The 23983-nt window shown below is 36.2% G+C and overlaps 1 pseudogene; it reads left to right on the top strand.

The window, feature by feature from the left end:
• The first annotated feature begins 12949 nt into the window (after positions 1-12949).
• On the top strand, positions 12950-21673 carry LOC122006670 (annotated as a pseudogene).
• The last annotated feature ends 2310 nt before the right edge of the window (positions 21674-23983 follow it).

The raw sequence follows: 23983 nt of genomic DNA, 5'->3' as shown, positions 1-23983 counted from the left end.
TTGGTGTTGAGGGGGAGTGTTAAATATCAACTCCAACCCAAATAAAGGATAAAACTTATCCAATAAAAGATAAGAGTTACAGATAAGATTTGCTATTTAATTATTTATTTTTCTAATAGATAAAGATGACGACTTGGTAAAAGATAAAATTAAATATGTGGTCAAGAGTATTTTTCTCATTTCATGGATAAGAATTAGAATTTCAATGGCTAGGATTTAATTTAATTGAACGGTCCAGATTGTATGAAGAGTACTATAAATACTCTACCTTGTATTTAGTTTCAATGATCAATCAAGTATCAATTTGTGAGTCAAAGTTTTTTGTTTTTCTTCTTTGTCTTAAAATTGTGAGTGATCCACAAAAAGGGTGTTGTAGTGTTGTTATTGTTAGTGTAAGACAAGTAATTTATTTACTTGTTTGTTGGTCCAATTTTCAACAGAACGGGCTGATCTGGGCTCCAACAGGGCGCGTGCCGGGGGCGCCATGGCTGCTCCAGATGGCCCGAGCACCTGGACTTGATCCAGGCGCCCGGACCCAAAAGTCAACTCCTCATTGACTTTTTTGATCTGGGACTTTTGCTCCAGCTCCATTCGCTTGGGTCCAGGTCTTTCGCTTAGGCTCCGCTTACATGAGTAATTTCGGCCATCCGGAATAGAGCTCACTCGAACCCATCTTTCGATCTTGTCGAGCAACCTTCCGCTCCAACTTCTCGTCCCTCGGAAACGCCGCACGCCTCTTTTTCGTCTACCAGCGTACTCTTCCGCAATGCCTCGTCCCTCGGACGTACCGAGCTTGTCGGTAGGAGTGTAAATGAACCAAGCTACTCGTGAGCTATTCGAAGCTCGATTTGATAAAAACTCTTTTGAGCTTGTTTAATGAGGCTCGTTAAGATAAACAAATCAAGCTCAAGCTTCACAATATTCGGCTCGTTAGATCGTGAACATGTTCGTTAAGCTCATGAATCAACTTTTAAATAAAAAATAATAATTTTGATATTGAATTTATAGATTTTACACTCTACTTATGAAACATATAGACAAATATATTAAATTTATTTATTAGAATAAAATTCTAAATTTTAATAAGAATATTATAATTTTCTCTAAATATATAATTTAGTTTTTAATGAATATTTAAATTTATAATTTATATTTATTAAACTTGTTTATCTCGAATAAGCTTGTGAGACATGAATATATTCGTTAAATAAAGCTCGAGCTCGGCTCGATTAGAAACAAGCCAAACTCAAACATTCAAGAGTTTGACTCGGCTTGATTACACCCCTACCAATCGGCTCTCTCCCTTGCTGTCATTCTCGCTAGCTACGTCTTTCGCTTAACTTCCTGTGGTCCTAAGTTCCTGCACACTTAGACACAAGGATATCAAAACACAACAGAACCTAACTTGACTTGGTTGATCACATCAAAACTACCACGGGGTACTTACAATTTCACTTTTTTTTTATGTGAGCAACCCAAATTAAATTAGGATAAATCAAGAAATAAATAACAGTAAGGTAATAAATTTTGCAAGTACAAATGTGCAAAAATTAGATAATTAGATAAATTAACCTTCCCTTAGACTTAATCTCCACTTCTCCCCTTTTGATCACATTAAAAATAGGGGTTTTTCAAAAAAAAAAATAACTTGAAAGAAAATAGAGTCTAAGGGTTAAAAAATTGACTAGTATATCTAGAAAAGATCAAGAAGTTTAAGTTTCATTAATCTTGATTTTGTAATTGATAAACTATATTTGGAAAAATAAAAAAATAAACTTAGAAAAATTATGAAAATTTTTTATAACAGTTGAACATCATATATAAAGCAGATATAAAATTTTAACAAAAAATTTATTTTAAGCAGAAATAAATTCTTATATTTTTTTACATAAAGACATATTTAAAAAAAAACATAAAAATAGTTATTAACGTCGAAGAAGTATACATTTTTTTCAGAAAAAATAAATTTTTAAGAATTGCAATTTTAAAAATTTTTAATATTAAAAATTTACATTTAGATAAATAATTCATATAAAATTCACCAATGATAAAAAAATTTCAAAAAAAATTTCTTAGATAGAGAAAAAGATAAAGTTTTACATAAAAATAAATTTTGCAAATAATAACACTGCAAGATATTTTTAAATGAAGAATACGAATTTTGTTAAAAAATTAATAGAAAATAATACAACAGTAAAAAAATTTTTAAAATTTTTCTATTACTGAGTAATGAAATTTTCTTTCTCAAAAAATTTAATTTTAATTAATTTCTAACAGAAATTATATAGAATAATTTATTTGATAATTCTCAGCAAGAATATGAAATCAAATTAAAAATAAAACATGCATAATGATTTTTTAATTTAAGCATGATTTTAGAACCCAATATATGTTAATCAAAAATTCCGTAGGGATATATTTTGTTGACAATTTTTTGATTTGACCCTTATGATATCTAAAGTTCTTGATAATTTTTGAAATTAGAAATAACTATATTCGAACATGCATAATTCTTTAGATTTTCTATTTCTATTTTTAATTTTTCATTTTTATCTTGTCGAAATATTCCAATCGACAAGATGTTGCTAATGTTCCTTTTAATTCATTATTTTCTTTCAATAACTTCTTATTCTCTAATTCTAATTGACAATAATTCTTTGATAAAATTTAAATAACTGGTTAGGAGGTAGAGACCGTACTTGACTTACCTCTCTTTTGTTTGAAGCTCCCCCTGTAGTGATGTTTCCTTTCGACATTGCTCCCCCTTCATCAATGCTCTCGATGCTCATTTCAGATGAGCTTGTTTCGTCTTCTTCTTCTTGATGACTTGCTATTAGCGCAAGTCTAGCGAGGGATTCGATTTCTGATTCGAACAACGTTTCGTCCCACATTATCTTTAGAATTCGATACTTTGTCTGGACTGACTTTTTGTTCTTCTTGTTGTTCTTCAACTTTGGGCAATTGTCTTTGACGCGTGTCCTTCTTCATCGTAGTGGTAGCATTTTATCTTTCTTTTCTTTCTTTTACCTTGCACTTGATTAAATTTATTAGTTTTAAAGAACTTTTTAAATTTTTTTACCATGAACATCGTTTCATCATCGTCGAGGGATGTTTCAAAATCTGGTTCATTCTTTTTTGCCTTTAGGGCAATGTTATGCTTGGGCTCCTTTTTCAAATCTACATATTTAGTTTCATGAACTTCAAATGTAGAAAATAACTCTTTTAAAGTACTTATCTCAAGATCCTTAGAAATATAATGCGCATCTACTAAGGATACTCATTCAGAAGTTCTAGGAAATGCGTTAAGCACGTACCTTAGTGAATCTCAGTTAATTACCTTTTCTCCGAGATTCGTAAGTCTGAGAATTAAAAAGCTAAAAGAAAGAGGAACAGAAAGAGTTACTTGGTTTGCAATTAACGGATTGCTAATCCAAGGAAATTAAAGCTCACTAAAGTCTCTTTCGGGCAGAGAAGCCTTTTATAGCAGTCAAAGCTCACAACTACAAAGTTAAACTCAATTAGAATTGATTACAAGTGTTGATTTTAGCTTCTGGGATCAAGGCTGTATTTATAACCTTGATTGGGGTGTCCGGAAGGGTTTCAGGTGCCTGAAAAGGGATAGAACTTTATTCCCATCGCCCCGGATCGCGACAGCGCCCATTTCGATATGTTTTCTAGTTCGGGCACCCAGAGGGATTCCGGACGCCCACATCGGGTTGAATTGGCTCAACCAGGGTGCGTGCCGGGGGCGCCCTGGCTGCCCCAGGTGGTTCGAGCCCCCAGAATAGCTTCAGGCGCCCGAACCCAAAAGTCAACATCTCGTTGACTTTTCGGTCCGCAACTTCCGCTCTAGCTCCGCTCGCTTGGGTCTGAGTCTTTCACTTCGACTCTGCTTACTTGAGTGATTTCGGTGATCCGGAATAGGACTCACCCGAACTCATCTTTCGACCTTCTCGAGCAACCTTCTGCTCCGGCTTCTCGTCCCTCGGAAACGTCGTCTGCCTCCTTCTCGTCCGCCAACGTAGTCTTCCACAGTACCTCGTCCCTTAGGTGCACCGAGCCCGTCGGTTCTCTCCCGTACCGTCCTTCTCGCTAGCTACGTTTTTCGCTCGACTTCCTGTACTTTTAAATTTCTATACACTTAGATATAAAGATATCAAAATACAACAAAATCTAACTTGACTTGATTAATTATATCAAAATTACTATAGGATGCTTATAATAATGTTGTAGGAGTACTTCTCAAAGAATGTCCCACGTGCATGACAAAGGATGAAATAAAGATATAATCCCTAAGAAGCCATGTTAAAAGATAACAAACTTTGCAAACACTATGAGACAACAAGACATTAATTGATCAATTATTCAAAAAAAAAAAAAAAAGTAAAGGCTCACCTTCAATAAAGGAATTTAGCAATGTGGTTTTCCTTGCATGTTTAGGACCAAAGACAAAGCATTGAAAAACATTTCTTTGTGTACATTGCTTTTTTCGATCCAAACGCCTTTCTCTTGTTACATGAAATACTGAAGCAGGATCACCAGTATATCCAATGTAAATCAAGTTAGCTAAACTAGCCTTTGGATCTTGAAGTGTCATAAGAGCCCACTGCGACAGATAGGAAATATTGGTCATGACAAAGCACGACCAAAAGTGATGCATTAAGGAATTTTTATAAACTTAAGAACAAAAAAAAAAAAAACCAAGTAAAGAAATTTCATAGAATATGCTAACATCTATCACGATAAAAAAGTTCAGTTACAAACAAAAGGTCACATTTAGTATATGTAAAGGAATTCATGCACAAGGAAAATTCCAAGAAGTTATAATGAGATTTATTAACTTCAATCTGAATGCAAAAAATCGTAATGATTAACATTGGTGTTGTAAAGGAACTTCAGATAAATAGTGTACGCCAAAGTGAGGTTTAGAACATTCAACGAGTTACTGAAATGATAGCCTGTGAAAGTACAAAAACACAAGTGAAGAAAGTGGGATAGGAAATTCAAAATCTTGAAATCAAAAGATAACAAAAAGACAAATCACCAAATAAATTCCACTATAAACTTGTGCTCGATATATTCTTTATAGTTCACGCACTGTTGAAACAGTATATATTAAATCAACCAACTTGTGCTATGATGTCACTCTCAACAAAATTTTTATATTTCATCATGTTAAATTTATGGAGCATGTTTTTTAATTTGTCATCACCTCCTTAAATTCCACGGTAGTAGACATTGATTCTGAGCTCTCTGCTACACCAGTCCTCTCGTGGGACCCTCCGACACCTGTTCCGCAACCTGTCATTAGCCGTAGCCGCCCGCAACCGACTTCTTCACTATTGTCATCGTCACCGCCATCACCGCCTCTTATTGTCGGGCCATCCACGCTGCCTGGTGGCGACCGACCCTCTAGCCCACCACCTCTCTATCCCCCTCTCTCTTCTCAAAACTAACATCACATACAAACTCGCTCCAAAAATGTCATCTACAAACTCAATCTAAAGTATCTTCTTCATACTAGCCTTCCAAAACCCTGTGAACCCTTCTCTGTCAAGCAAGCACTTAAAGATCGAATTGGGTACAAGCCATGCATGAAGAGTATGATGCTCTTCTCCGTAATTAGACTTGGACTCTTGTCCCGCCTTCGCCAGGCCAAACTCTTGTAGATAATAGGTGAGTGTTTCGCATTAAGCATAATTCTGATGGCTCAATTGATTGGTATAAGGCTCGCCTTGTTGCTAAGACTTTTCATCAGCGTCCTGGTGTTGACTTTCATAATACATTTCAGCCTTGTTATTAATCCAGTAACAATGCGCATTGTTCTTAGTCTGGCTGTGAATCAAGGGTGGTGTCTTCGCCAACTTGATATCATCAATACGTTTCTTAATGATCGCCTTTAAGAGGAGATTTATATGGTGCAACCTTTGGGAATGCACAGTGCTGAGTTTCTGGATCATGTGTGTCATTTGCATAAGGCGCTTTATGACTTGAATAGGCTCCGCGCACTTGGTATTTGGAGTTTTGCGCTTTCTTGGTCTCTCTTGGCTCTGTCGCATTTCGGGCTGACACCTCCTTATTTATTTATTTTCAGGATGGTACTCTTATCTATTTCCTTGAATATGTTGATGATCTAATCATTATAGGGAGTGATGATTCTTCTGTTGATATCATAGTATGTAAACTTCATGCAAAATTTGTGATTAAGGATCTTGGGGCTCTTTCCCTCTTCTGCGGTGTTGAGGTTCGCCTAACCTCAAATGGTCTTCTCTTGTCTCAACAAAAGTATGTTCTTGATCTTCTCTCCAAACACCACATGCTTGACTTCAAGCCGGTCTCCACTCTTATTGTTGTTGGCTCTCGTCTTACTTTACATGATGGGTCTTCGTTTTTTGATGCGACTAAGTTCCGACAAGTGGTTGGGAGCTTACAACATTTCCGCATGATCGTCCTGATATTTCCTTTACAGTCAATAAGCTCTCACAGTTTATTCATGCTCCTTTAGTGACGCATTGGGCCACTGTGAAGTGTCTACTTTGATATCTCAATGGTACTAGGGATCTTGGCATTCGTCTTCTTGCGGATATACCTCTTACTCTTCATGGTTTCTCCGATACAGACTGGGCAGGAGATCCAGATGATCGGTATTCTACGAGTGCATTTATTATTTTTCTAGATGTTAATTCAGTTTCCTAGAAATCTACCAAACAGCGCACTGTTGCGCGCTCTTCGACTGAGGCTGAATATCGCGTTATTGCCTCTGTAGTATCTGAGATTCAATGGATTAAGTCACTTTTGACAGACCTGCTTCTTCCGGTTACCATGCCTGCTATGCTCTTCACTGATAATTTGGGTGCCACCTATCTTTCAGCTAATCCTATTTTTGACTCTCGGATGCAGCGTCTGACTATTGACTATCACTTTGTTCGTGATCTGGTACATGCCTCCGAACTACGAGTTACTCATATTCCCGCTGATGATTAGTTGGCTGATGTACTTACCAAGTCACTTTCTCGATCTCGACTGTTTGCTATTTGCTGCAAGATTGGTGTCATTTCTGGGACACGATCTTGAGGGGGCGTATTAGGAAATAATTATTATTAGTAAATATGTATTTGTTTCTTAGTTATTAGAGAATAATTATTATTAGTAAATACTTATTTGTTTCCTAATTATTAGAAAATAATTATTATTAGGAAATACTTATTTGTTTTATAGTATTTTATATATTTTCCTATTTTATGTGTTTTCCTATATACCACATATTATCATTAATAAAGTATATAAATTCTATTAATAAAGTATATAAATTCTATTGTCAACACACTCGAACATCATTCATTGTTTCTTACTCTGTTGTCCCCTCGGATGGGTCTAGTGGCTAGCGCATGAGGTGTTGCCATAATGAGGTCTGAGGTTCGAATCTCGGCAAAGTCGAGGTAAATACCTCCCTTATGTGCTAGTCTCTATTACAAAGGCTAGTAGCCGCCCGTAATTTACCTCCTCCATGTTGACCTTGGGACGGATTGACGGGGGCACTGGGGACGAGCGTATTTGTCTTTTTTGCCACAATTGTTTCTTACTCTGTTCCATCCATGTTTCCTTGATTTCGAGTGATTTTTTTTATTTATTTAAATTGTTCCTCCATGCTTTTAAATCACATATGGTGTTTCAATGTCTTTTGGGTGAGCTTGTAGCCTATTCTGATTGAAGGTAGTATGAATAATTTTCAAATCCTCCTTGATCAACCGTAAACTCATATATTTAGAATTTCAGATAAGATGCGTGTTCGACTATAATTATTGATACTAACGAAGTGAATCATATCATACTTGTTGAACCCTTCCCATTGCGACATAGATATCATAAAATTGCCTTTTGGATCCCTTGAGAACTAAAAGCCTGATCTTCTAATGGATTGTGCCTTTTTAATGACCATTCATATAGACATCAAAGAAGACTACTGTTATGGATGTCTTTGATTGTATGGCTTTGTAGTTTTCTTCTGCATGACCTGAAATGAGCAAGCTGTTTGTTTGTCTATGTATGCATGTAGGTAATTGTGTGGAATTGCCAAATATGCAGAATATTTTGTTATGTGTATATCTGATGTTTGGCATTACCTTTCCTCTATTATATCACACACTATTTTGCCAATGAGACTAGACGCTATCAAAATGCCCTAACTGTATGTTCAGCTTGTGTTCTTGTGAATAGCTATTGCATTTCTTTTGGATTCAAATGGCAATATGGAAATCTTGGTTGGTCATAAAATGTACATGGAACACCAATCGAATCAAAATTGTTATTCCCACTCCCAAGTCTTTTAGATACGTATCACTTCTATTCCAATGTACCACACAACTTTACTGTCGTTCCAATGGACCATTTGTTCATGTCCAGGGGTTGCAAAATGCTGTAATTGCACTTTTTTACACCATCAAGTAATCTTAATATGAAAACTTCCTTGCATGGTTACTCAAAGAACTCTCCAAATATGATATATGTTTGCCTTATCGATCATTTGATTAATAAGGAAAAGGGAAAGAAGTGAACCTCTACTGATGGTATGGGATTACATATATACATGTATATATATATTTGGTGTACAAAATTTTGGTTTTTCTCTTTTGTTTCTTTTGAGACTGAGCTCTTTGATATGTTCTTTGAATTTCCTCAACTAGCAGCTATCTCCCGTCTCTGCCCTCCTCCCATTTTCTTCTACTTTATCCTTGTTTGTGCAAGCACATCACAGATTAAGTTTATGTTATGGCAACGTCAACTTACATTGAAAATCATACACTCTGCCCTCCTCCCATACCTTGCTTGACTCATTGGCCCGCGCCTTCTGTCCAAGAAATCTTTACTTCTTAAAATGGGGGATGATTGTTGGGAGACGTTGTATAACCTGTGGATCCACCAAAATTGGAGTGTCTAGTTTACAGATGGCTTTCTTGGCATCGTAGAGGACAGTAACCTCCTCATCACTGTGGATCTCCCTCAATTTGGAACAATTGATCCTAGTGAACCAATTGAGCACTAATTAGACTAAGTAGTTTGAATGAGTCCATTAGGTCAATAGAGTTGGTAGGCAAATTAGACCTTTTAGGTTAGTCAAGCTAGATTAAGCGATTATGTGGAGCGGAATAGACACGCTCGTTTGGTTGACTAGATGAACTAGGCAAACTATATGGGTAGATTAACTAGGCAAAATTTATGAGATTAAATTTCTTCATCTTCTATGACTTGATAATTATTGTCCCTCAATCAAAGACTTTAACTCCCACCATGCTAAACAAATCATCTACCAAGATTATACTTATAAGTCTTCAACCTCCTTTGTATTCTTTGTCGTCGGTCGAGTTCATCTTATATGAGATCAGGGGGCGGATTTACATGGGTTTTCTCAGGACAATTTAATGGTTAGTACATGAGGTATTGTCATCATAAGGTCTGGAGGCTAGTAGCCGCTCATGATTTACCTCCTCCGTATTGACCTTGAGACAGGTTAGCAGGGGCGCTGAGAGTGAGCGTATTCGTCTTTTACCACCAGGGACGAATTTACATGGGGACTGGAGGAGTCGTGCGAATGGCTATGTGAAGGAGCTACGACACAGTGAATAAGTTTTAATTGAAGGGAGCTACGACACATGAATATATTTTTAATTGAAAGGAACCGTGACACAAATGAATTTAAAATTGATTAATTAAATAAGAGAATTTATATATACTTCTCCTCCCTAAACCAATCATGACAATATATATAAATTTATTCTAAATTTTAAAAATTATAAATAAATTATATTTATTTATTACATATATTATCAATTTATTATTATCATTAATATTATTATTTATTTTTTTAAAATAATTTTAATTAAATATCAAATTAATTTAATTTTTATTAATCAATTTGATCCACTATCAAATACTAAATTAAATTTTAAATATTTTTAGCAGGATCATTCTAGTCTACGATATGATCCCAACTGATTCGATTCTAACTCTAAATCAATCATGCATAGGAACTCATCCCCTCGGATGGGTCTAGTGGCTAGTGCATGAGGTGTTGCCACAAAGCCGAGGTAAATGTCTCCCTTATGTGCTAGTTACTATTCCAAAGGCTAATAGCCGCACGTGATTTACCTCCTCCGTGTTGGCCCTGGGACGGATTGACGGAATGGAGGCGAGCGTATTCGCCTTTTGCCACCACGATTCTATAAAGTATGATTTTACCTACCATCCACGTGTAAATCGTGTACATCGAGTTCTTCACTTCTGGTAGCCGGTACTACGTCATCAGCTCTATCCGCCTTCTCGTCGGCACCTTCCTCCTCTTCTCTCACAACTTCGGTCGCGTGACCTTTGAATATAATATATGATAATTATTTTCGTCACTTAGTATGTGGCCCTCTAAACCTAAAATCTTAGATCCGTCTCTCTATGAAACCTAAGTAGTGAGTCCATATGATTCATCTAACTCTCCAAGCATGCTCCAATGTCTTATCCTTCACCATTGACCTACCAACTTAACTTCCTCTTGGGTTACCCTACTTAATTATATATGAATGACGTACAATTTAGGCGAGAACAATTTATTATTGTTTAGTTATAATCAAAGATCCAATAAACTGGAGGTTACTGTGGATTAGTTGAAATGTCTAGTCAATTAGAGAGTCTACTTAATTAAGACATTCTACTTGCAAATAAAAGGGTTTTATTTTAAGTTGATTAAATATGAATTATTTGACTGAGATAGGTTGAGTCAATTAGCTAGTGAACTAATTAAACATTAACCTTGAGCAAAGTTATTATTCTATGTTTGAGAGTCAATTAGGCAACAATCGTCAATTAACTGATTTCCTAATCAAATAGATCAATTGTCTATAAACAAGCATGAGGTTAAACTAAATTTAACCTGAGACCATAAACAAAGTGCTTAAATTATATTAATAAAATTCTAATGAAGTATTAAAAGTTAACGTGTAGAAATTATTTTACTTGTTAAACAAAAGACATTATTAAGAGAATGATGGTAAATGCCCAAAATACGCTTGCTTTGACTTGCCTCATCAATCATCATCAATGCCCACTTTTGTTCTTTGTCGGCAGATTCCTCAAAATTTAAGATCAACATCAAAAAACATAATCTTATTTATTTATTTATTTTATTTAATTCCTTGGAGAAATTAGAAGATGAATAATCCCAACCCAAAATTATCAGAAATTTAAAGAGCTTTTAGTATTTTCTATTTTTCTATAAAATGATATATCCTTTTTGAAAAAATAAATATGAAAATTACCAATCAAATAATTTTTCTCTCATAAAATAAAAATAAAAAATTTATAAATTAAACGCGGCCTAATTTTCCTAAATATGAGGAAAACAATACAGCCGTGATTTACCTTTGGGTTATAAAAATAAAATAAAAATTTAAGGAACGAATGAAAATGCAATTCTACGTTGCAATAAATAAATATGGAGAAAAGTAGGTAACTTTCTGACACATGATTCTTCTCTTAATTATTGCTTTATATTTATTTTCCATTTGCACACTGTTCGATTCATCAGCATTTAAGAGATAGCATGTGAATTATTGTTTTTCTTTTTTCTTTTTGTTAAAAATAAAAAGGACACCGCTTTTTATTATTTTCATTATTATTTTTAAATATTAAAATAGTTACTATTATATTTTTTTTATTCTAATAGCTATTTAAGGAAATCGATTTAATATTTTCTAAGTTTTGATAATTATGATTATAGCTATACAGTTGTGTTCAAATATTTTTTAATTAAATTGATATGATTTTGATAAATTTGTAACTAATCTTAGATGCTCTAAACTTATTCAGGGAATATAAGGTTTTTATGAGGATTATCTTGAGCTGTCATTTAAGTTAAGAGAATATTTTTAAAATAGCAAGTTTTAAATAAAATCATATCACCCGTAATCATCTATAAATCAATTATGGATACAAGTTGATAAAGAATATAAATAATAATTTTATTTTCTATTATAGTAAAGACCAACTACCCAAACAATAGTAGTCTATAAATCAATTAATGAATATAAATAATAGTTTGAGTCCCTACATATTGTTAGACAAATACCCTCATGATTTATCCTCTTCTATGTTCATAATTTACTCTAATAAATAAGAGTACCTTTTGATCACTCATCTACATATAAATACATATATTTAGTCTTTGATCATGATTATTTTTTAGTACCTTTTTCATTATTTAAATCGTACCTAATTATATGAATTATGAATTTATGATTAAGCTCATAATCGTCAATGCCGCTCACTAAACTTTCTAGCAAATTTAAATACTTTTGACGTGGTTAAATTTTAAAGCCTCAAATTCATTAAAATCCTCGAGATTATTTTATTAAAAAAAAGGAAAAAAAAAACAAAAATGGCAGAAAAAGATTTTAATATTATTTGTGATATTTAATTTTGGTATGATAATCATCTGCCGACGGAATGACCTACCTAATCCATCAAATCCAGTGCCAAAAATGTTCCAATCAATAGAATAACATAAAACAAATTAATTTACATTTTAATTGTTGATCCGAACTGCTGCATCAATCCATCCAATCACACTGTTATTATTTTTTTAAAAAGGAAAATTATAAAGAAATGAAAAATATAGTAGAAAAAAAGATGCTAAAAATAATATAATAATAAAATATAAATAGTTGAAGAGTTAGTTGGCCTTTCACATCTCCATCCAACCCTTTTTGAAGGAGACACCACAACAAATAAAAATAATAAATATATCGCAACAAAAGATCGGGGGTAGATTAGTCATTTCATACAAAAGTTGACTAAAGGTATGCCACGTGGCGTTTTGGAAGTAACTTCTATGGTCAGGGGCATATTGGTCTTTTAGGATGAAAAGGAACGATACAAAATCGGGAGGGTGGGTCGAGTGTTTTTACTTCCTTGTCTGTGCCCTTTAATGGTTGTGTCTTGTGTGGGGAGAGACCGTCGCTGCAGCAGCATAGGACTGAACAGGGCGACCTGTCGATTGTGGCCGGAGAAGATCGTCGCATTCGGTTTCGATCGGTCACCAGTCTGCCGCTTTGGAAGGTGTGCGAAAAAAAAATATCCGTTTACTGTTTTTTTGTTTTGTTTTTCGATCTGAGTTCCGAGCTGTACTTGGTGTTTTCTCATGCGTCCTTCGTCAAGGCGGACCCGTGTGCAGGGTTCTAAAATGTGGGAATTGGGATGTGTGGCTCTCTTGGTTAGTGAGATTCTCAGATCTGGGTAGTGATTTTTATTGGGGAATGGGAATGTTTATTAATTTTGGTTTCGAATTTGTTTGAGTTGAGTGCGGCTGGATGTGCATGTGGGTTAGTTTTTTCATTCTTCATGATTGATGATAGAAATGGTTGGATTTATCGTTTTGCTTTGTCTCGAATGCTTGCTGGTTGACCAATTGAAATCGGTAATCGATAGTTTCCATAGTAGTGTTTTTGCTATATATATATATATATTCGCGATGCTGAGTAGTAATTCCCGTTTTGTCGAGTAATTCCTGTCAAAAGGGAACTTTGATAGCGAGACAAGATCGAAAACCCGCAAAACTATGTTTTTTTTCCTGCCGTCGTCATTCTCTTGAGTCTCTCCATCTCGCGGGCTAGACTCTCTCCAGAAGGCGACGGCGGCGTCCATTTTACTAGCGGATGATGGCATCTCTCCAACGGCTAGCGGCGTCCCCCTTGATTTCCCGCCAATAGGCAGCAACGCCTTTCCGGCCCGCTTAGTCGCAGTTGCATGATTGTAGTTCTGGCATTCCCTCGATTTTGGCAGCGTCTCTCCAGCCCTCTTCAACTTTCAATAATTATTGCGGCCAACTAATCTGTAGCCTTTAGGGTTGGCATTCCCTCTCTTCCTTTCACTATGAATATTTTATTACGTACACAGTCTAATCATTAACACCCCCTAGTCTTCGGTGACTGCAAGGAACCCTGGCCTTGGGAAATTTTGATCAAGCTTAAGTTTGAGTTACTATATAACTTGAATCTCAAGTGTTAATATACTAAACATGTCTGGTCTGCATATCTAGACAAGCTAAGTTGTAGATCAGCCCAACTATGCTGCAAAACAAGATGATGGGCATCTCTCTTTCACATCTAAATCTAGTCAAAATTTTGTTTTGAGATCAAACTTGGGCGAAGTTCAAACATGATGATCAAATTTAACCTTACAAGTCGTGTATTTTGCAGTACATGAAAATAACGTATTACGAGTTGAATTTAGATGTTATGAACTCTTACAAATTCCCAATATTGTTAATTTATAACTTTCAATTCATGAGGTGATGCATGGATAGGTCCACATGCTTAAATAATCCTTAAATGAGCTTGTCCATGAAATAAAAAAGTCAAGTTTTGTACTAATGCTCTGGCCCTTTGGAGTCTAAATGTATAGCTAAAGTTTGGCTTGTGAAGAAGTTGATCCCAACAAAAATGACATTTTAACTAGCGGAACTATGAGTACAATTTAGGGATTAGCCCTTAATTGGGCATATGGTAGCAAGGTCATTATATACAATTTAATTAGTTATAGTAGAGGTTCTTAATGTTATCATTAAATACTTGTCCAATCATAGCTTAACAGTGATAAACCTTTTTATGTGTTCATGAAAGTTAAGATTATAGACTCATTAATAAAGAGGCTTCATAGGGACAACAGGAAATAGGGTGTGGCTGCTTGATCAATCAACCAAAGCAACAAATTTTTTATGAGATTTTATCTGAAAGATCTCTAACTCTAAACCAAGAACTTTAACTTCTAACACTTCAGAGATCTTGTTTTTTCCCCTGCTAATAATCAACTTAGGTGTAGGGGTATGGGATTTATATTGACATCTGAAATTTAGTTCTACGTTTCCTTATATTCATTGTTATGCATTCTAGACATTTCTATAGTTCCACCCCAAATATCTATCAAACTTAGCCCAATTATAATCACCTTATTATTGGAGCAAAAGGTGATATTGCTCACCCCAAGCGGCCCAGTATCGCTGGTCCCACGACAAGATACAGGCAGGTAAATCATAGGGGGCATTTTGCTTAAGTGCAGTGGTCCTTTGTATGGAGGTCAGACACTCAATGAGGCATTTTGCATCCGTTGGGAATTAATCCCAAAATTTATTGGAGTAAACACCCGTGTAGGTACCAATTGCGCCAACCCATGGGGGATATACTCACCTTCTTATGACCATATTACATGTAACTCGATCCATGCCAATGTCCTTAAACTGCTAATTGGGAGTTAAACTCAATGTGGTGGATAGTCAATTCTAAGATATTAATCTCCTTATGTGGATTCTCCACTTGTTCAAAATTATCATTTTTTAACAATTAATTTAATTGATCAGAATATTCTTGTAAGTTGAGGGATATCAAGGTCTTCAGTGAGTTTTTTTTTTTTCACACCATGCTTCTATATTTTTTATTAACATTCAGTTCAAAAGGTGGGAGCAGTTTAATGAAGATTTATTTATGCATTTTCTGATATATATGTGACATAAACAGGAGAGAAAAAAGAAACCTTATACATGGGGTACCTGTGTAGCTGAGTTATAAAAGATAAGTGCCAAGAATCCTTCCAATAGCTTATTGTATATAGACAAACATGAGTAGTTTCATTATACCATATAGTACAAAAATAAGTTACTTAGTTTCAAAGATTTAAGATCTGAAGTTTTGGAGAAATTGCATGAAAAATAAAGTTAAACAAGAAACAAAGATAGGATCTTTGATTCAGATATCACTTGATGTAGAAGAAAAAAAGGAAAACTATATATTTAGATATGTTACTCATAAATTCTATTCTATATAGAGTGAACTTACAACTTGTGTTATGATAAGACAATTCTTTAGCTGTAATCATTTTATGCAATTGATATACACTGTTCAAAGAAGAATATGCTGACAAGGGGGCAAAAGACAGCTTACATCATGTTTTTGATGGTCTTTTGATATGGCAGATGAATGAATAGTGGCATCTCATTGTTAATGATGTTGCATAGCCGGTCACATATTCTTCTCAAGATCTTTGCCAAGGGAGTAGTACTTGGAAACACAATAAGGAATGTGGGACATGGGCGCTGACCCATGTTCCCCACCAGATAAGAGAAAATTTTATATCTTTTATTCATAGTAGATAACACCTTGATTTATGTGTAGCTTCTCTCCGTCCCAAGCCCTTATTCAAAATCTTAAGATATCCTAATATATTTCATTTTCACATATATGAAATTAACTGCTTGGTAGAAAAGGTGGGCTAATTCTATTAAAATGCCCCCATGCTATGTAGGATTCAACAAGGGCTAAAAAAGAGAACCTCACTGTTGCATATAAATAAGTTATTTTCATGATATGAACCTAGTATCTCATGCCCAAATAGCACAATCCTGCCAATCTCTCAACTTTATCAGTCAACCAATGCTCAACATACTAAGTCCGTGTGAGTACCAGTTCTAGTACACTTGATCTTCCACATAAGTAGCAACTCTCCTTTGAATTGAATGTTATTTAGGAGTTGATTTATGTGAAATTATAGAATAGGTTTTGCTTACTGTGTCATTATTATTTTTATATGTTTAAGTTGTCTGGAACCTCAGGTCCTCAATCAATGGTCATTTTGTAGACTTTTAAATCCATGGAAATTTGGTATTTAGGATATCAAGAAAATGTATCATTTCATCCATATAGGTAGGGAAGAAGCAAATATTCAGTGTTCTCATACTCCATAATTTTCTCTGTTCCCGTCTGCACTTTGACTGGTTGAACTAGAAAATAGATATGAGAAATTCCTCTTGCAGTTTACTAATTCTAATCTATGTCAATTTTCATATTTCAATCCCTAGTTTAATTCCATTGCTTTGCCATATAACTTAGTGGAATGAATTTTGATCTTGGAAATAAAATTTGTGGTTCTTTAAAATGTTGTTTCTGCAATGCTTAACTTCTCATGATACTTGCCAGTGAAAATTCTTGCATAGTTTACCGACAAAGGATCTTCAATTTTGTTTTATTTTCTCCCTCTCTACTGTCTATTCTGTAATTACTTTTTTTTTCTTTCATTTTCACATATGCACATTATTTACTGGTTGACCTTGTGTTTCCAGCATCCTTTTGTTAGGAAAATTTAAAGAGATAGTAAGTAGAGTATCTCATTAATGAAAGGAGACAAAAGACTCAGTCACCAAATCAGCACAAGATTATGGACTAATATGTTTAATTCTTTGATATCAATAGAAGAAATAAAAAAAACTGTTGATAAAAACTTTAATGATTTGATTTCGCATGTGGGACTGAGAACTGAAAGTTTTGTAAAATTCTTTTGTTGGATCAATAAGAACAATATTATATGAACAAAATTATCTCATCCAATCAATTATCAAACATAGGCAAATTATTGCTTTATGAAGTTACACTTCTTTTAGAAACTTGAATTTCCATTAACAAAATGTCTTGGAAGATGCATTTTTATTGTGCTGTTGTTGGGGGAAATGGGCTTCATGTCCGGGTAAATGTTTTGGTTTATACTAAGACCCAAAAAAACTAGACTGGAAGAAATTATTATATAAGTTACTAAACCCTATGGAGAGCTGCCATAAATTTAGGCTTGTACACTATTATATTCCTTTTTAATCTATAATATGGACTTTCTACTGGAGCATTTTGGATTGAGATTTAGGTTCTAAACAAAAACAAAATAAAGAGTAAATCAGCAATGACATTGGTAAACTATTCAACTTTCTAAGTTCATCCTTTATATCATTTACCTCAAAATCTCACTCTATTTAAAGGGAAATCCTTCCTTTTAGAGGGAAATACTACATGGATAGATTCTCCTAATACTTGATTAGCTTTAGTGTCCTAATAAGTCAAGAACACCTCCATGATAATTTATAAACAACTACAATAACAAGCTGAGTAAGTCCTAACTGTTTGGGGCTGACTACATTGATCTCATCCTGCAATTGAACAATGCAAGGGTATATAACTAGTGATTTCATGATCCTTTAAATCACATTTTAATCATGTTCAGTATAGTTTTTTTGCTGCTCTGTATCCATCTCACAACTTCAACTTCAATTGATTCAACTTGTCCAACTATATAGTCCTTTGATTGTCATTGAACATATCTCATAAAGGTAGATGTGAAGAGAATCAAGAGATAACTTATGGAGTTACAGTAAGATCTGAAAGCAGATCATAACTGTTGAATATGTGTATAGGATCTCCCTAAAGATTATCTGATATTTCCCTCATCAATCTCTTAATAATTTTTCATCAATTGTTTGTATTTAGCCTAGCTAGATAGAAGCTCCATTCTTGGATCATGCCTCAGTTGTTTGCGAGCCTAAAACTATACCTTGATCCATCCAATATCACTGCAGAGAATGACTCCCCGCCTTGATCCAACTGGAGTCGCCTTGATCCAACTCATTCTTGTTGCTTTGTGTTCTTGTATTAAATATCTCATTTTCAACACTGTTGCTTTAGTTCCCTGCACATATCGATGGTTGTGAGTAGATATTATATGCATATCCATCTTGTTGAGTAATATCTGAAATAATGCATCAAAAACTTCCCAGTTTTTGATATGCACTACTGGGCTTATATATATATATATATATATAACCCTATTTCTTTCACATTAATACATCCCCAACATGAATTATAACATATTTTACATTATTTTTTTCACGATCGAATGTTTCTTAACAGGATTATTTGAAGTTTCCAAGTATCCCTCCAGTTACAACGCCATGCCATGATGGCTCCAGCAGAATAAGACTTTTTTCTATTAGAATCCAATGTGACTTGGAGTTGCTGCAACGTATATTAATATCAAATTTTATATGAAGAGGTTTGCACTTATCTAGAGAGGTTGAAGGTGCATATAACAAAACTCAATGGGATCCAGATTCCCATCACATCAACTCAGCAATGGCTTGTATGTATCAGGCCGCCCTGGGCAGCCGAAAGAGAAGCCTCCAACTATGAGCTCTGTGGCTATGCCATACACTGGTGGAGATGTTAAGAAATCTGGAGAACTTGCAAAGATGTTTGACATACCAACAGACAACTCAAGATCAAAAAAGTCTGGCCCGGTGACAAATGCTCCTAGCAGGACAGGCTCATTTGGGGGTGCTGCCTCTTATTCCGGACCTGTCAATCCCAACTCTAGCAACCGGGTTAGCCAATCACCTGGTCGAATTTCGGTACCAGGGACTGGAAGCTCAAATAGGCAAAAGTCCAATTCTGGACCTCTAAACAAACAGAGTGATTCTATGAAGAAGTTATCTGGTCAGCAATCTGGAGGAACCAACCTGACAGCCTCCCATAATTCTGGTCCCCTTACTCTCCCTACAACAGGACTCATAACATCCGGTCCTGTTTCTTCAGCCCCTCTAAGTTCATCTGCGGCCCCTCGTAAAGTTTCTGGTCCAATGGAATCCAGTGGTTCAGCAAAGATACATAGCACTTCAACTGTATATAAACAGGCTGTTACTACTATCAACAAAGAAGAAAAGTTTTCTTCTAAGGGTAATAAACTCTGGATTTTGATTAGGGGATCTTAATTCTCATGCATCTGTTTGGACTCGATTTATTCTTGGTGCTGTTGATAACACTCTTCTTATTAATATTGTCTCTCCATGCTGTTGTAGCAGGATTTTCTATTCGAAACCTCTGTTGGGGAAGAAGAGCTTTGACTCATTTCATTGCTAGCTACCCTGATGCCGAGTTAAGAACTGCTAAAGATGGTCAATACATCAAGGTCTCCGGGGTAGGTATCTTTCAGCTAAGAACAATGCCTTGATGATGCTTAAGCCACATGAATTAGGTTTTCCTTCATTTTAGGAATATGAGTTGGATCAATGTTTTCTTTTTGGTCTGTTGGATCAATTTTTCTCTGCCTAAGATTGTATATCCTAATCGCTCCCCTCTTTCCACCCAGTATGCTGGTTGGTTATCCTTTGCTAAGATACTATTTCATTAACCATTGCTCCTGACTATGAGATAGTGAATTGCTTCAGCTGAACTCAGAGTATGCACAAGTGTCATGAGCACTGTCATTGCTGATTCCTTTGTGGATATATGGAGTCATACATTGTTTGAATAGTCATTGTCTTCTTCAAAAGTTTTATGGTAAGAGTATTTGGAGAAGCTATTCATCAGTGCAGAACAGCAGGTCCAAATACCATCCAGGCAAATAACATAAGCTTCACTTATGACCCTTGTAACACATTATATATAGAGAGATCATGTATGCATAAGTTTTATGGTTTGATTCTTGATTGTCATTCTTGTCATTCCATATATCTATCTTTATCCCTAATCCTCATTCTCTAAATAATTTACAGATTGTTACCTGTGGAAGTGTTCCCTTGGAATCAAATTTCACAAGAGTACCTAGATGTGTCTACACATCTACAAGTCTATATGAGTACAGGGGTTGGAACTCTAAGCCGGCCAATTCGCAGCATCGTCGTTTTACTTGGGGTCGTAGAGCAACAGAGGTAAGCGATGCATTCTATTTTTCTGTCTATTTTGCATCCTTTGGTCTGATAAATCCTTGATCAATGAAGTGGAATATATGCTTATCTATCATTTTTCCATATAGATTATTCAATTGATATGGTTGAAATAAATCTCTCTTAACTACAGAGACATTGGAAACAGCTTCTACTACTACTCTTTGGTTCTCTGGACTGTGTTGAATTTGATGTTTAACTTTTGGCAGAGGCATGTAGTTGATTTCTACATATCAGATTTCCAGTCTGGATTAAGAGCATTGGTAAAGACTGGTTATGGTGCAAAGGTTACTACATACATCAACGAGTCTACTGTTTTAAGCATTGACCCGAGCAAGAAAGAGTCCTCACCTGAGTTTCTTCAATGGCTGGCTCAGAGGAATCTTTCAAGTGATGATCGCGTAATGCGTGTGAAAGAAGGGTAATTTATTTATTTCAATGATTATAAATTGTCTGTCATAGCTGTTTTTTCAATCATTTAGTGTCTTACCGGGCCCTTTTCTATCTACCTCAGATGATACTCTCTTCACTAATCACTAACATAACTGAAGATTAAGCAGGAAAAGTGTGATGAGAGTTGTTTGTATGTTATTGTTTGTAGGTATATCAAGGAAGGAAGTACTGTAAGTGTGATGGGAGTTGTTCGAAGGAATGCAAACATGCTCATGATTGTTCCTCCCCATGAACCAGTCTCGACTGGATGCCAATGGACCGGTTGCATCATCCCAGCCAGTATTGATGGGATAGTATTGAGTTGCGAAGACACTTCGAATGATGTCATACCGGTTTAAGTGATGTGCCAATTGTTGAAGTTGAGGAGGCCGTTGTATACCAAATGCGGCGATTGTTGGCCATTTCAAATGCTTGAAATATTATAGTACCAACTGGGTGTTCATCGGCGATTTGTTCCATTACTTGGTGTATAGTTCTGTATTCTTCCCTTCCCCCTCCTTTTGGTTCAAATCCCTGGAAGCTGTGAGTCATGGTAAGGGTGGCCTTGTCATCCTCTGATGTTTCTTGGAAGGTAAAAAGAATCTCTTAAATTATTGTTTTAATATATGTCTTGACTTTTTATTAAATATTTTTTATCTATGTTTTTTATTTTCTGTTGTTTGTCCTGATCTTAATTTATTAGATATGTTTGTACCTGTAATTTGTGTTTCGACAATGTTCAGTAATGCAAAAGGTAATAATGTTCATCTGAGATGCTCCTTCATTGTCCTTCACAAGGCCTTGTGAAAAGGAGGTAAATCATGGTACTGAACGATCTCTTAGGTGGAAAAAATAAAAAATTTATTTCTAAAGAAAATGAATCACAGGGTATCAGAACCTTATATGATACAAATCTATTACTTGAATTTCAACGCAACTATGCCCGTGCGACTTCCGCGGAGGCTTTCGACAACTTTCAACTTATAAAACTTGTGACTCAATGAAATTGTGTAGCCATTCCCGCCCCCGCCATTTTGAACTGTTTCCCAACGAGCTTCCAACAGCACTCTTCTCAAAGCACCCCTCCTAGAAGAAACCAGCTGCCTCTGTCGCCGGTTCATCCACCACCAGCCGCCAGATTCCCTCGCCGACTGGTTCGGCAAATGCCCGTTGGACCTTCAACACAATCCTCTTCGATGCAAGCTCGAATCTTTTCCGCCAACGTCAATTGAACAGTGACCAGCTGGAGCAGCTCCGGTGGAAGGCTGGGAGTAACATAGCCGGTCTCGTCTGTTAGATCGCTCGGAGCAGCTTTCGTCGTCCATCTTCCTCCTCCTCCTCCTCCTCCTCGTGAGCAAGTTCAGATCAAGATTGAATCTAGTTCTCTTTGGTGCGTTCAGCAATGCGGTATCGGACTTTCTCTTGTGATCTTTATGAACTTTATCCGTCAGCTCGATCCCTTCGACCTGCAACTTCATCTTGATCATATCGTTACTGCTGTCCTCGTCTCCATAGTTTGATGTGGTCATGATGACGATTGCTCTGCTTTCCACCTTCGACACATCTACGAGATAACTCGTGAACCCTGAATCTGCTCAACCTTGGAGTCCTTTTCCATGGCTTCTCCTAGAGTCTCTCTATTTAAGCTGGCTTTGTTTGCCCATTTCCTCATGTTAATATGCACTTTGGATATAGGAGAGAGTCTTTTAGTGGGACCCGAGGGGTCAAGGGAGGACTCACTTGGGGCTTTGGTCTCCCTATCTCGATGGAGCCTACTAATCGGACAATTCTCTCCATTTCTGACTCAGACCGGACTCGCTTGAGATTTTGCTCCTCCTCTCCCGATTGATCCTACCAATCAGATAATTCTCTATAAGCCTCATTCCTGACTAGGATCGGACTTGCTCGAGGCTCTACTCTCTCTCTCTCCCAATTGTCCTTGCTGATCGGACAACTCTCTATAGGTCTCATCCTCGGCTCATACCGGACTCATTCGGGACTCTGCTCCCCCTCTTTCGATCAGCCTTACCGATCGGACATACCATAAATGGATCAACATGGGATTGCTAGACCACCTATAAAACTCTACTCTCTTTGTTGGAGGGTATTATTATGACCCATTTAAGTCATATATATGTTGGGGCAATTTCCCTAGGTCAAGTTTGATCAGTTTGACTAAGCTTGAGTTGAGTCAAGCTTGAGTCGAGATTTGAGTTTTGATGTTTGACAATATATGGAGATTGCTAGGGCAATCGTCTATTTGACAATATATGGAGATTGCTGGAGCAATCGTCTGATTGTGTAGATGGTCAAGGGATTGACCAGGTTGATGAGAAGACAAGTCAAGTGGGTCAGTGTTGACCGGAGACTTGATTGGGTAAGTCCTAACTGGAGGTTAGGTGTCTGGAAGTCCTAACTAGAGGTTAGGCAGTAGTGAAGTCCTAATTGGAGATTAGGCAATGGTGAAGTCCTAACTAGAGGTTAGGCAGTGGTGAAGTCCTAATTGGAGGTTAGGCAGTGGAGAAGTCCTAACTGGAGTTTAGGCAATGGAAAAATCCTAACTGGAGTTTAGGCATCAAGGTAAGTCCAACAGGAAGGTTGACAAGAGTGAAAATCCAAGTAGGTTAGTGTTGACTAGACTTGGTGGTGAAAGTCCTGATAAGTGAGATCAGGCAATTGAAAAGTCCAAGTGTGATCTTGGCAAAGGGAGAAAGTCTTGGTGAGGAGCCAGGCAATTGGAAAAGTCCAAGTGTGATCTTGGCAAAGGTTGAAAGTCCAAGCATGTGGTCTTGGCAAGGTAAGTCCTAGTGTGATTTGGCAAGGAGAACTTGATAACTAGGATGAGGCCGAAGGAAGCTCCTGAAGGCAAGGCGTGAAGGATGGGAGATATCTGAGGGACGTAAGGCTGATGGAGGAGGCTAGAAGGCTAGTGCGAGGTCGGTCGAGTGTTGGCCAAATGCTAGGCATGGATACCCAACA

This window comes from Zingiber officinale, chromosome 7B, assembly GCF_018446385.1.
Source record: "Zingiber officinale cultivar Zhangliang chromosome 7B, Zo_v1.1, whole genome shotgun sequence".
In the NCBI taxonomy this organism is placed as follows: Eukaryota; Viridiplantae; Streptophyta; class Magnoliopsida; order Zingiberales; family Zingiberaceae; genus Zingiber; species Zingiber officinale.
The sequence above is the reverse complement of the archived record's forward strand: the minus strand, read 5'-3'. Positions and strand labels throughout refer to the sequence as shown.